The sequence below is a fragment of the Typopeltis vanoorti genome, chromosome 19, assembly GCF_054136105.1.
Source record: "Typopeltis vanoorti isolate ZY-2024b chromosome 19, IOZ_Tvanoo_1.0, whole genome shotgun sequence".
Classification (NCBI taxonomy): domain Eukaryota; kingdom Metazoa; phylum Arthropoda; class Arachnida; order Uropygi; family Thelyphonidae; genus Typopeltis; species Typopeltis vanoorti.
Window position 1 is genome coordinate 90,926,835 of NC_143567.1, and position 15,430 is coordinate 90,942,264.

The following is a 15,430-nucleotide window of genomic DNA, read 5'->3' on the forward strand; positions in this document are numbered from 1 at the left end:
TGGAGGAATGGAGAGAAATTCCACCTGATGTCTGCTGCACATTGGTGGAAAGCCTCTCTCTCAATGGGTGCAGGAGGTGATCAAAGCCAAATGTGGACATATTAGAATTCGCCTGCTGGTTATCAATTATAAATAGCCTAAGCGTCCGGACAATTATTGGTAGATAGTCTAGATCCACAGTTCATTCTAAAGGTCAAATTAAACACATGGAGACAAGATCACCTCATTTCATCTCTCTCTCTCTCTCTCTCTCTCTCTCTCTCTCTCTGCGTATGTGGGTGTGTTTACTTCAGAATTAACATCTTTCTTGTATGTCTCTGATGTCATTTCATTTAGTGTACATAATTCAGTCTCCCATTTTTCTTTCAATAAAGGGTTCTGGTTTTTAATCATACTAAAAGTAAGATGAAAATTTGGCAATGTATAGGATTCAAATGATTCTTATTATGGATACATCCTAGATGTACTAAGAAGAGCGCATGTACTGCTTGAAAATATATGAATTCCAAAATCCCTTCAAAGAGGAAAGCAACTGTTTGAGATTTTTTTTTTGTTATTATTGTTTGTTTGTTTGTTGACGGGAGCTTAGCTAGTCCAAAGGGGAATGCTTCGAGATTCCCCTTTGCGAGATAACAGCTTGCGCCCGTCTCTTGAAGTTGATCCCGCTAGATCACAAACGATATCCCAAGGTATCCTGGACCAACTACAGAGAACGTCTTGGAAGTCATTACCCAGCGAGGTAATGGCAAAGATTGGACTCGTATATGATCCCACAAATGTTCGATGAGATTCGAATCAGGAGAGTTAAGCAGCCAGGAGAGCACACAGAATGTTTGGATATACTCCTTGAACCATGCTTGCACAATCCCAGCCTTGTGACACTGGGCATTGTCTTTGCTGGAAGAGTCCTAATCCATCGGGCCACATTGGCAACATGCACCTGCTCCAAAACAATCCCCAGCTAAGAATTAATGGCCAAAATATATTCAGTAGGGATGACAGGATCAAGTGATGTCCATGAGAACAATTCCCATACCAGGATAACGCCACCACCGGCCAACCGCATTACAGTTGGCTGCAAACAGGCTTGGTGGTTATAATGTTTGGGCTGACCAGTGTACATACGGCATACAGACGCCTTATGGGATTTAGTTGTTGGGACGTAATCGACTAACAACGTCAGGTTTAAGTGAATGTTGTTGCATTTAGAAGCATTCACCTCTCGCAGTGAAATATGAGACACTGTCAAGAAAAGAGTAACTTAGATTTAGACTGGCAAGTTACTTTGGAGTTTATCGACCTATTTTTTTAAATAAAGTTTTATACTCGGTCGGTTGTTAAAGAATTAATTATTTTTCTTAATTCGTTTCTCAAATTCGGAATATGAAAACACATTTTCATATAGTAAGCTAAGTTTTATTCCAACTTGATATATTTTGTGCATTGTAAAAACTATCAAAGAAATAAAAAAGAAAGAAAATGAAGTCCCGTATGCTTGATCAAACAACATAAATCTTGGGAGCAGGAAAACTATCCTCAGTGGTAAAAAACATGGATCCTGACGTCCTATGCCAGAGGGAGTGAAGTAAGCTCTAGATAGCCGGTCGTAGTGCTGAATGTCTAATGTTATATTTTACACGATGATTAATCAAAATAAATGCGCAAACTCTTTTAGTCCTAACTTTTTTAGAAATCAGTAAACAGCCTGCTCCATCTTTTACCATCACCTGGATTCAGCACATTCCTGTGGTATGCTGAAAAAGAAATAATATTCCTAATACTAACTAGTATCCATTTTATATACTCGTGTGTGTATTCTATGGTCGAATTTACTGAATTAGAGGATTAAAAAAACTAGTTTTTTTTTCTAGAGAAAATCCTACTTGTCTATGCCAAACATCAAATAAAACTGGAATCTGTTGAATAAAGTCGATGGTTACAATCGAACCTATAACGTCTTTTTTCTACTGGTCTATCATAATTAAAGTCACTAGATAGTTGCACTAATCTAGTGACGTCAATAAGTAACTTTTTTTTTAATGAAAAACCCACATATACAGTGGCCACAATTAAAGAGGTGTTCAGAGCCCTGTAGTGAGAAATGTATTGGACGAAATTCAACCTAAACTTGGTGTAAGTACACTCTGGAACATGGGATTTTGATTTACAGAAGATAAAAATAGCACAATTTAGCCCTATAAACGCGTGATTTGGGATTAATTAAACAGCAATGACTAGAAGAGACACAACAAATCAATTTTCGTGTTCGTATAGCTTACAAATATGGCTCAATATGTCCTCGTTTCAGATGGTCTAAGAACTGAATTCTGTGAATGACATTTTCTACAGCGTAATGCAACAGATCTGCATTGGTTTGCTTCACATGGTATGTTATTCTGTCTTTCAAGATTGCTAAATCAGGAACATGTCCTTCATACACCACCCGTTTCAGATGGCCTGCACAACCAAAAGTCACAGGGGTTAAGATCAGGAGAACAAGTAGCCATGCTGTAGGAAATGGACGACTAATCCCTTTGTGTTCTGAAGTGTTTTCGTAACATTCACTGCACTGTCCAATCCAATGTAAATTGGTGTTCCTTCCTACATGAATATGGTAGGGTCAAGGCATCTTCGCTGCTGCAGTTGTAGAACAACAAAATTATACAGAAACTTTCAATACCTAACAGCAGAGATGGCACAAGTCACTGGTCTTATCAGTCGAAGTTCTTCGAAAACGTATGGAACGATAATAAACGATGCAGTAAAACCACAGTGAGCCCAAATACGGCAATTGTGTGAGTTAGCACTACCGTTCAGATAAAAATGTGCATCACCCCACAAGATCTTTCACAGCAATGCAACCCCCACCTCCAATAGAGCTAAGAACACGAGAGAAAATTGCAATCAAGTTTTCGCATCATCATGAAGCAAACCTTGATTAGAGCTCTTGTTGGGGCAAAATACTCAGCATTTGATACAGAGTTTTCCACACAGTTGAGTATGGCATATCCTTGGTATTGATCCTTTAGCCTTGATATTTCCCAAGCCCTTTTTTGTTATTCATTCCGTGTTCCACGACGGCAGTTGCAACTTCGTCAACTTGTTGAGGAATGATCTGTTTGCACCCTCGTCCTAGCCTCACTGATAAAGATCCGCTATTTTCAAATGATAAAATCATTTTTCTAAGATTTTTGTATTGTCATTGGAGCTTTTCTCCTATCCTTCAAACGCCGGAATTCTCAAAGTGGAATTAGCGTTACCGCGTTATTGATAGTAAGGCTTGACTAACAACGCACGTTCCAGTAAGGTGAGATCCAGAGAACTTCAATTTTATCAGAATAACGGGAATCCGTTTCGGTCTTCCTTATATTCACCAACTAGTCAGTAGAAACAGTCAGATTATGCAAATAGCACGTGACTCTAGGGCCAATTGTCCGCTGATAGCAGAATTTTGTGCTTTTTTCTGCAAATCAAAACTTCATGTTCCAGAGTGTACTTACACCAAATTTTGTTAAATTTCATGCAACACCTCTTCTTTAATTATGGCCACCTTGTACATAACCAGTATTTACTAGTATATTCGTATTTTATAAGCACATCCGTGGTTGTGTTACATATATATACTTGGCACAATGCGAAGTTTTGCCTATTGAGTTGACTGCTCGGCAATAATAATTTCATCTTAAAAGTGCTTGTGTGTGTGTTCCTTCAACCTTGTGGTTAGTGGTTAGTGGGGTAGCGAAGCTCCTTGTCTTTGCATTACTTGTCTAATACTATTTCTCTGTTTGTAAATAAGTATTCACGGAGTCGGTTTGCTATTTTGAGGGACAAAAATCCAGAGCTTCCCGGAGAAAAACCCTCGACCTCCTTATGAAATCGATGTAAAATAAAAACACTAGTCTTTATTCCTTTCTTAACTGTGAACAAACTTAACTTCCATGGATGCCCCATGTTCTCTCCCCACCTTCCATATAATGAAAAATTTCATCAGACGTATACTATAACATCCATTCAAAAGTTTATAGACCTTTTTAATATCCCTCCTTCTGCCGTTGACTACAGTGTCTAATCCACATGCAATCTCTCCTCATAATCTAAATCCCATATGGAGATATCTATATAACTTTTTTTGCACCTTTCCCACAGCGACTTTATCGGCTTGAAACCTGGCGATACCAAATCTGTGAACAAAAATCCAGGTGTGGTATCAAGGCTTTATAAAGAGGCAAAATGACTTCCTTATCCCTTACATGTCAAGGTTCAATTCAACATCGCAATTATTTCTGAGTTGTATTTGCAACTTTTGCTGTGTGATCTTTAACTTCAAATTCCTATCCACCATTATGCCAATATCCCTAGCCTCGTCAGTTTCTTGTAGCAGAACCCTGCTAATATAATATGCCGCTGGAAATCTCATCACACCAGAGTGCATAGGCTTACACTTAATTGCATTAAACCGAGAGCAATGTTCGTTTGCCCAAATTTCCAGCCTATTCAAATCATTTTGTAAGTGCTGGATATTAGTAACATCCCTGATTGTCCTACCTGTCTTCGCATCATCGGCAAACAATTGCAGATCTCCTGTTAGGACCTTCCTAATGGCATTAATGTATAGATTGATCAACGCCCAAGAACTGAACTCTGAGTAACCACTGAATACCACTTTTTGAAATCTGTCTGTCAAACATTCACTGATCCAAGCCAAGAATTTATATTCCAATCCCATATTTTTCGGTTTATGCAACAGCCTTTCGTGTGGTATATTATCAAATGCCTTAGAAAAATCCAACATTATCATAGTGTATCCATACCCTTCATCCAACTCGTCTGTAACATTGTTATAAAATATGAACAAATTGCTAAAACATCAACTTCTTTTAGCAAACCCGTGCTGCTCCTTGCAGCGTATAGCATGGGTTTGCTAAAATATGTATGCGAGTTCTTATCAACTTCTCTAAAATTTCACTACCACACCAGAGATACTGATAGTTCATAGTTCGATACATTAGTTTTTGCATCACCATTGTGCAGGGAACTATCATAACGTACCTTCCATTCCTGAGCTAAGACTCAAGTTATACAATGATGTGAAAGGTCTAGTCAATTCGGTTCAATATTCCTTTAGCAAACATGCTGATATTCCATTTGTTCCTATTGACAAATTCTTGTACAGATTATGGAACAGTTCTTCAACCTCATTTTCATGCACCTCTAACTCTTCATCCAATGCAGCAGTAGCACTCTGTACCATGTTAAATACACCTGGTTGATATATCTTTGCAAAATGAGCACTTATTAATTGAACAATCTCATTAGCTTCTGACACTAGAGTAGCATTTGCATTCAGTAAAGTTATTTTTCCACATTCATGCTTTCTTTTGCTTGCGGCATAACGATAAAATTCTTTTAGATTGGGTTTAGCCTGTTTGTTTTTAGCCCAGACAGGCAATTGTTTTCTTCATAGCTTTAGCTTTCCACACAATACTCGTTACTTTTCTGGCCTGAGCTTGATATATTTGAGGCCTGTCTACTCGGTGGAAGTGGCGCTTTCATCCTCTGCACTAGGCCAGATGAAGGACTTATAGTTCGAGTCTAGTCGCCTACTGGATGAACCTTTTTCTAAGACTTTCTTTGACTGGTTGTTCCCGAGTTAGTCGATCTCTGGCACGGGCGAGTTTTTTCTACTAGAAACTCGAGTTTTTCATCCCGCAAACTCAAGAAAATCGACCGTAGAACCCACATTATTTCAGACGGTAACATATCCTGTTAGGGTTAGGTACCAAGAAATGGCAACGCTTGTTCGCCAGTCTTTTCATCGGTGGCTGCCTATAATTAGTATTAGACATGGGCCAGCTATCTCTGATTGGCTACCGGTGAAGATTGACCTGCCCACTCAGTCTCCAAAAGTCAGATGGGGGGTTAAAAACCGCCTTGCCTACTCACTATAAGAGAATAAAAGGCGTTAGCTTATGATTATAGCATTACATATTTCATCACTCCTTCAACTATTATCCCTCCCACATCATTGATTTATTTGTAATATTTAAAGCTCTATTGAAATTTGTAATTTTTATTTCTGTCTTTTTCTTCTCTGTAGGTTAGTTAATATCCAAGGTATTTGAAAGAGTTGACTTGTTCGATAATTGCATTGTTTAAACAGATTTTACTTCTTATTGGTTCTCTTCCCTTAAAGGCAAATACCTTTGTCTTCTCTTTTGAAATTCCATGTTATTTTTTTAGTATTAGATTAAGATGATGGATAGAGTATTGCAGATCAGTTTCAGAGTTTGCAAGTATAGCATGGTCATCTGCAAACCGTATTGTGTCTGTATTAGTGACATTGTTAATTGGGATATAACCATGTACTCTGAGTCATCAATATCTTACTATAGAATTCATAGTGATTGTGAAGAGAATGGGTGATAGGCTACAGCCTTGCCTTACTCCCCTGTTTATAGGTTCCCGGGAAGTCAGAGATTCTTGCATTAACTTTTACAATCATGTTGTTTGTATATGTATCATAGATCACCTTAAAACGTTTATTGCGTTTAACTGTCAATAATCAATAAAAGCAATATGGGTTTTCACATTGTAATCTTTATGCTTTTCCAATAAAATTTTTAAGTTAAAGTATCCATCTGCACAACAGTTGCCTCTCCTGAATCCATTCTGCTCCTCTCCTATCTTATCTTCATAGAATTGAGACAGTCTATTTTGCAGAAATTTACTGTATACATTTTATAAACTTTGTTTATAAAATGTATACAGTACGACTAAAGGTGAGTTAGCCGGTCTCGTACGGAGGTGCAGGGTTTCACCCGGAAACTCGGGTTTTTCTTTCCCCCAGAACAGGCAAACTGGTCCGTGAACACACGCATCTACAGACATAGGACACACCGGGAGGCTTAGGGCTAACCACCTTTTCCTTGATACGGTAGCGATTAAGTGAATCGAAATCTTCGATACTGCAAAGTAAAAGAGGGAAGGAATAATAAGAAGATAACATCACCCTTTTTATGTATAGGAATAATTATTGCCTTTTGCCAGTCTTTTGGTGGTGATACACCAGTCCATATTTTTAGTTTAAGGAAACGGGTTTTGAGGTTCGGCTGCATATTTGATTAATTCAGTATTTGATCCATCTTCACCTGGTGTTGTATGGTTTTTAAAACTTTTCAGAGTAGTTTCTAACTCGTCTATTGATATAGGATCCAAGAGTGCCTGATTATCGAAGTTTGTTTCAAAATCTTTGAGTCCAAAGGTTTTTATAATAGCGTAGCCAGGTATTCTGATCGATGAGGGAAAAACGTGCGTTTTCTTCAGATCTCTATTTAAATTATTTAATATTTTGGACTGTGGGCATGTAATATCTGTTTCAAGTTCTGAGACAAAGTTGTCCCAGGACTCATGTTTTTCACTTACAGCTTGTTTAGCAATTGTCCTTTTTATCTGGTATTCTATATAGTCTATTCTTGTATTCTTCTATTCTATATATTCTATATAGTTGATTTTTATATAGTTCGCTGCAGTATCTTGTCCATCAATACTTTACCATCTTCATCTTTGACTGCTACTGATCTTATTTGCCACTTCCTATTGACATTTCTTATAAGTTTGTAGACCTCTCTAGTTTTGTGTTTTCCATAGTACTGTTCAATATCTTTGCACTGCTCCTCCAACCATTTGGCTTTATCAGATCTTGCTGTTTTCCGTACTGCATTGTATTTTTGACGGTATAACTCATCTGCTGGCTCGAAATTATCTCTTTTAATTTTCAGTTCTCTTTTCTCTTGTACCAATTTTAGGGTTTCCTGAGTTATCCATTTCTTGTTGATCTTTTCTCTTTCAGGAATTACTTCCTCTATTACTTTTTTTTAGCACTGTAGTCAGAAGTTTTGCTCTTGTATTTATATTTTGTTTTTCACTTGGGGTCTTAAACTAAGTTTTCAATACGTTCTGATATGCTGTTTTTAGTCTGTCTTCATTGAGTTTTGAGATGTCTCTAACTTTTTGGAACTTTCCTTTGTACTTCTGTTTCAGTTTAAGTCTTATATTCGCAATCACTAAGCTGTGGTCCAAATCAATATCAGCTCTTTGTAATGATCTGCACTGTTGAACTGAGGTTCTCCATTTCTGGTCTATAATATCAGGCCGATCATATTCCTGTGTTTGCCATCGAAGGAGCACCATGTGCATTTACGACAATCTTTTTGTTGGAATTTGGTATTGCAAATCATCAGGTTATCTTATCCGTGGCAAATACCAGAAGCATCTCTCCACCTTCATTTCTTTTTTCCATATCCAAATTTTCCCATAACCTTTTCCCATCCTGTGTTATTTTTGCTAATCTTTGCAATCCAGTCTCCTCCAATGATGAGTATACTCTGCTTCGGCACCTCATCAATTTCTAGTTGTAGATCCCTGTAAAAGCTCTTAATGTTTTCATCTGCACTCTCTGCAGTGGGCGCATATATCTGAATGGTCGTGATATTAAATGGTTGGGCACTGAATCTTGCAATCATTATTCTTTCACTAACTGGTTTGTATCCTATCATTGCCTGACAGGCCTTGTTACAGAACTATTGCATTAATGAGTCATCTTGGCAAAGTGCTGATGAAAATACTAACAGAATGCCTAAAGGGTTATACGGAGGCACATCTTCCCGATGAGCAAGCCGCATTTCGAAAAGATCGAAGTACAGTGCAACAAATACTTGCACTAACACTAATAGCAAAAGCACGAAGAAAGAACAAAAAGATATACTGATGTTTCGTGGACTTCCAAAAAGCATTTGATAATATTGACCAAAATATAACATGGGCTGTCTTGGAATTCTATGGCTCAAACAACAAATTGATCCGCCTGCTGAAAGATATAAACAGCCAAGCACAAGCAAAAATCAGGATAGCAGGTGAGACTGGAGATTGGTTTGCCACTAGTCAAGGCGACCCAATATCACTAATCATCTTCATCACACATCTGGGAAGAACACTAGATAAGATTAAAGAAGAAGGTGGAGGCATTTCAATAAATGGCATGAGAATAAACTACCTCTGCTTTGCAGATGACATCGTCCTGATTGAAGAAGATGCAGCAAGGCTGGAACAGACATTGCAAACACTATACACAGAAGGAAAAAGATATGGACTAAATGTCAGCTTTGAAAAAACTAAAAGAATGATATTCGGACAACAGGAGTTACTGAACACAGTTACGATAGACAGATTTCAACTGGAAAATGTGGAACACTTCACATATCTTGGATGCTACATGACAATTAAAATTAGAATAGCCAGAGCAACAACTATTTTAAAAGCCATGGACAAAATATGGAAGAGCCGAGCTATAAAGATGCAAACCAAACTGCGCATTGTAGAAACCTGTATCTTCAGCAGCATGATCTATGGATGCGGTAGGAATCTGAAAGGAAGATATTAGCATTTGAGAGGAAGTGCTATAGAAATATCTTGAGAATAAGCTGGATAAGAAAGTGAACAATGAGGAAATCTACAGTCGAATACAACCAAAAGAAAACCTGATCCAGAAAATAATCAAAAGGAAACTACATCTCTTTGGCCATATATGCAGAATGAACGATGAGAGGAAAATAAAAATGCTGCTGTTTGGAATGATTGAAGGAAAGAACAAAAAAGGAAGACCTAACAGAGAATGGGGCGATGACATCGTCAAATGCTGCAGAAACTCTATATACACAAACTGAGTCATCTTGCACAAAATATAATGCAATGGAAGAAACATATCAAGATAGCATCAGACACCTATGGGCATTAGATCCATGGTTGTTGATGATGATGATGATATTTTGAGATTTGAGATTTTGTTGCTAAGTATTTTTTTAAAAGCATTCCTTTAGTCTTCAATAATTTGGGCGATCTCACCATCCCTTCCTCACATTTCATCTTCTTCCAGAGTGATTCAATGGCCGCGACTGTTATAACTGTTTTGAAGTTATTCCATTTTTCCTCGACAGTTTTGCTTAAGTTTATACTTTCTATTTTTTCATTATGCTTTATAGAGCCATTTAATGCTAGGTTCATTCAAAAGGCCAAATCTTAAAAAAACGATCCTGTTCAGATGAATGAGCTTTTCTCATTAACCATTTCAGGTGAGAATGTTAGATTTGAAAAAAGAAAGTGATCCGTTTCTAATTCACAACCTTGGTATATTCTTGTATCTAGAATGAATTTTGCAAAATTTTTATTAGCTATTACATAATCTATAATTATCTGCGACCACGTGCTTACCAACTATATTTATAGTAATCTTTATGCTTAAAGAATGAATTTGTGATTTTTAAACTATTAAATACTGAAAAATCAATGAATCTTTTCCCGTTGCTATTATATTACATATGTTCTCCATAGTTTCCTACACAATCAGAAATAAGGTTCTCTCCAATTCTAGCATTAAGGTCTCCAAGAACGGATATATAATCATTTTTATCTACTTTGTTACAAACATCTTGTAGAATTCATCACTTTCTTCCTCATTGCCTTCAAAACTGCTATTATTGTTAGGCGTTTTTAACTGTATTCGAGCCTGTAATATTCTTTCATTGATTATACACACACATATATGATGAAAAATAAGCTGCTAGATGAGCAGCTTATTTTTCTACCCACTACAGGGTGAAGGCCTCTCCTATTGAGGGAGGTTTGGGATCTACTATTCCCATGGTGATCCAGTCCATATTGGGAGAGGGTATCTATGCTTGGGTAAATGAATATACGAAGGTAGTAGACAATCACGTGCATTCATGCCTATGCGGGACTCGAACCCGCAGCCTCTTCTTAGCTGGAGAGAAGACACGCTAACCACTCGGCTAACCAGACCGACATGCACACAACCCTGTACATACATTCCAAGTTCTTATCCTTTGTCGGGCAGAGTCGAGAATCCAATTTAGTCTGTCCAAATTTTTTTCTTCATGAGACTTGAAAGCAGATTAAGATGTCCTACAAATTGTTTGCTAGTCAAAGGGTAGTAAGTCCAGTGGCAGGACTGCTACCTTTAAGCCTCTGGACTGCCTTATTGGAACCCCCTTTCTTCAGTTCCTGATGTTATTCTGCAATTATATTGATAGTACGGACGTCTCGGTACTATCAATATAAGCCTGAATGGCAAAGAAATGGAGCTAGCTGAGGAATTAGATAAGTACCACATTGACTGAAACAAAAAAAGACAAAACTGGTGAGATCTTTCTGAGCAATAAATACAAAACGTTATATATATTCAGGCAGCCTGTGTAGCTCAGTGGATGTGGCGTTTGCACACCACATCGCTTGACCGCAAGAAGGAAAACTTCTTGGTTTCGAATCTAGTCGGCGACTATAGGAAATTTTTCTAAGCCTTTTTTTGGCCGGTTCCCGAGATAGTCGATCTCTGGCACGGGCAAGCGCGGTTTTTTTCTACCGTAAACTCGGCTTTATCGTCCCGTAAACTTAAGAAAATCGATAGAACCCACATTATTTCAGACATTAAAAATACGAATGTTAGGGTTAGGGACCACGAGATGGCGGCACTTGTTGAGCCATCACTCTTCACTGTGTGCCACTTAATTAGTGATAGCTTTGGGCCAGCTATCTCTGATTGGGTACCAGTGGAGATTGAACTGCCCACTCAGTCTCCAAAAGTTAGATAGGGTTAAACGGCCTCGCCTACTCCCTATATACGGGAATAAAAGGGCGTTAGCTGAATTTTTTTACTCGGACGTCTGAGTCCAGTCTTCCCCAAGTGGAGTTGGCATTGACATTTTGTTAGGTGAGACTATATCTTGCACTATCACTGACCCATTAGCTAGCCCAATGGTTTATAGTGGTGCAATCTTCTCCTTATCTCTTATCAGTCCCTTTGTCATAGCAGCACTGTGATGTGGCATTACATTTGCAATATGCTCTCTAAACCACCACTCATTTGTACAAGATAAGTCTATTGAAATCTTCCTGTAGGGAATTAACATCAGCAATGCTCCTAATAATTTTCTCCAACTTTCAATCTTTAGAAACAACCAAATATCTACATGAAATATCTATTTCTGACCAACCTCTCCAATACCTAGCTATAATCGGAAACCTGTTCTAGAACTATGCTTGTGGAGTGGTACTATTATGCCACCTTCCCAATGCTTAGAAAACTTTCTCACTACAAGACTTTCATTAAATAATCAGGCCAAGGGTATCTGTTTTGCAGTCCTTAAAAATACACAGTGATATGTTATTCACTTCCACAACCTTATCTAACCTAATATATATTTCTTTCACCTCTAATATTTGCTTCATTAAACAATCTCACTACATTCCTTGTAATGGTCATTCTACTACCATAACTATCTACTGGTTACAACCTTCCATATTCTTCCACTGCTTGTCATATATAGCACAATGCCATCGAATTATATTTGGCTTCTCTTATCTAGCCAATCTCCTCTGATACTGCACCTTTCTATCCCACACCTTCCTTCATGCATCTGATTGCTATTCTCTTTTACCTCATCCATATAGATTTCTTTTCCAAACACAACTTGCCTGAATTCACTGTTCATCCATTTCCCTCCTACTATGTTTGACTTCTGATATATACAATTATTTTTCTGTAAGATTCTGCCTTTCAATTCCCATGCTCTGGAAACTTTTCTGCACAGCTCATCAACCGAAGGTATTGATGCTGGTTGATTACAGAGCTTCTCATAATCACATAATCACACGCCTTATAATTCCACACAGTAGATTCTAGTTAACTGGAGCAACGATTTCATTGGCATGAGTTTGGAAAAACAGAAACAAAATGAGAATATAAGAATTTGATTTATTTGGGACACAGTGCTGCTTAACTGGGCCAGCCAGTAACCTCTACAGCAGTGTTACAGAAATTACCTAATCTTGATTCAAAAATTTAGAGCTGACATCCGCAATACTGACGAAACAGGGCTATTTTATATGCCACATTAGATGGTTCCCTGTGTTATAAATATGCTACACTGTTTGGATGAATGTTCAAATATGTTAGGAACTGTTACATAAAAGCTGTTAATTTTTGGAAAAGGGGCCACGACTTGATGCATCATAGAGATTAAAATGCAGTTTATCAGTTCACTACCATGTGAACAAAACTGCATGGATGATATTTGAATTTTCTAAGAATTGGCTTATAAGTTGGGACATGGAATTACAACCGATATTAAGAAAAAATTTACTGGTTCTTGACAATTGCTAAGGTCTGTGCAAAAGTTAATCTTTTACAAGTGATACAGTTTAGTGATAGTTGGAGAGGGATAATCAACAAGACTATTCAAAAGTGTTTTGTCCGTGGTTTTATGCATTCGATCATGAATATGCCAGATACAGGCAATAATGAAAATAACGTTCGATTAGAAGTGAACCACATTAGAAACTATGAATCATTTGCAACCACTGATGGTTATCTCAAATACTATAATGAAAACGAAGATTTTGAGAACATTGAAGCAAAACTAGCTTTTAATTTTTCAGAAAATGACAATGTATACTAGAATATTAATTAAAATTAAAAACCTCAATCAATACCTTCCTATATTTTGACAATTTACATTTACATTGTCATCTTAAGGGATCACAAAACAATGTGTACAGAGGCACTCACGCTAAGCAAATGAAGTTGGTCCTAGTCCTAAAGGTGCCTCCTAACAGGCTAAATTGGGTTGTTTTGCGATCCCTGAAGATGGCAATGTAACATTGACAAAATATATAGGAAGATACCGATTAGTTTTTAATATTCTAGTATAGATTGTCATTTCCTTAAAAATTAAAAGCCATGTATAATCAACGTAGGGTGTAATGTATAGGTAGTAGGGGCAGCACCTCTGCCTGCTCAGAAGTCACATCAAAATATTTGGTGGCTGGGTGGAATTAGTCCCCACTGCTCATGCAACTCTCACCGCTGTATACACTGTACAAGTAGCTGGTACAGTGAACCAGCAGCCACACCCTGGGACCATGCCTCGACTAGCATGCAAAACGAAGTAAGGGTATCAGCATTTTATGCTATAGTGAAGGACTGTCTCCTCCTTGTTGGATTTGAAGACTGGAATGGCTGAGTTAGCAGATGACCAAAAATGGTAATGAAGGCATGACAGCAAACTATGTGACCGGGCACACTCTGAGACAAAACTGAGATGTGGCCAGTCACCGTGGCAGAGACAGGAACCTCACCAGGTAACCTTGCATAGTAAACCATAAAACAGAGAACTATGTCGGATTTAACAATAGACAAGGTTGGATCCCCTGCGAGTTTGTCTCTTGGAAACATTACAGGGAAGAAGAGAAACTCGGTAACATAAGATGGATACTATGAAAGCAGAATATGATGAAGATACCTTAAACCCTCCAGGGAGGGTATCTCCTGATTCTTCATGCCTGAAAACCAAGAAAAAAAAAAAACCAAGAAAAACCAAGGCTTGCAATTTGGAATTTAAGGATCTTATATGAAGCTGGGAAGTTAGATAACCTTATACAAGAACTTGAAGCAATGAAAATTGACATTGCTGGTATCAGTGAAGTCAAGTGGACAAATAGTGAAAAAATAAACAGAAAGTGCCATTCAATTACACAAATATACTCATGTGGAAACAGTCATAGGCATTTGTACTAAAAAATAAGATTGTGCAATTCTTACTTGAATTTTGGCCCATAAGTAACAGGATAATTGCATTAAAAATTGCAGCTCAACCTTGAATATTTTTATTGTCCAAATATATGTACCTAATTCTGATTACCCAGATGAAGACATTCAAAATGCACTAAACAATGCTAAATCAGATGACATAACTATCGTTATGGGAGATCTAAATGCTAAAGTAGGCCCAGAAAAGCTCTCTTCCTGCATGGGAAACTAGGGCCTGGGACATAGAAATCTAAGGGGAGAAAGATTAATAGTTCTGTGAAGAAAACAATCTGGTAATAGCAAATACTTTATTTAGCCACCCTCCTAGAACACTTTACACATGGAAAAGTCCCGGATACAGCTGTAGGAACCAGACTGAGTACATAAGGATTAAAAAAAAGATTCCAGAATAACATCTTACAAGCCAAAACATACCTGTTGGCTGATATTGGATCAGACAACAACCCTGTAGTCATTAAAGCAGCAATAAAATTAAAGAAAGCGATGAAACCTCTAAACAGAAAAATATGATCTTGGCTCCCTTAAAAATCAAGAAATACAAGATAAATTTTCAAAGGAACTGGCACAATCCACTGCTATTAATGTTCTTGATCCCACTAAGTATCCTTACCCTAAAGATGAGATTGAGGATAGATGGCAGAAATTTAAAGAGGGCATAAAAAAGGCAGTAAAACAAACAATTCCCAAATTTGAGAAGAAAACGAGTAAACCCTGGATGAATGACAAGATACTGAAAATGATGGAAAGAAA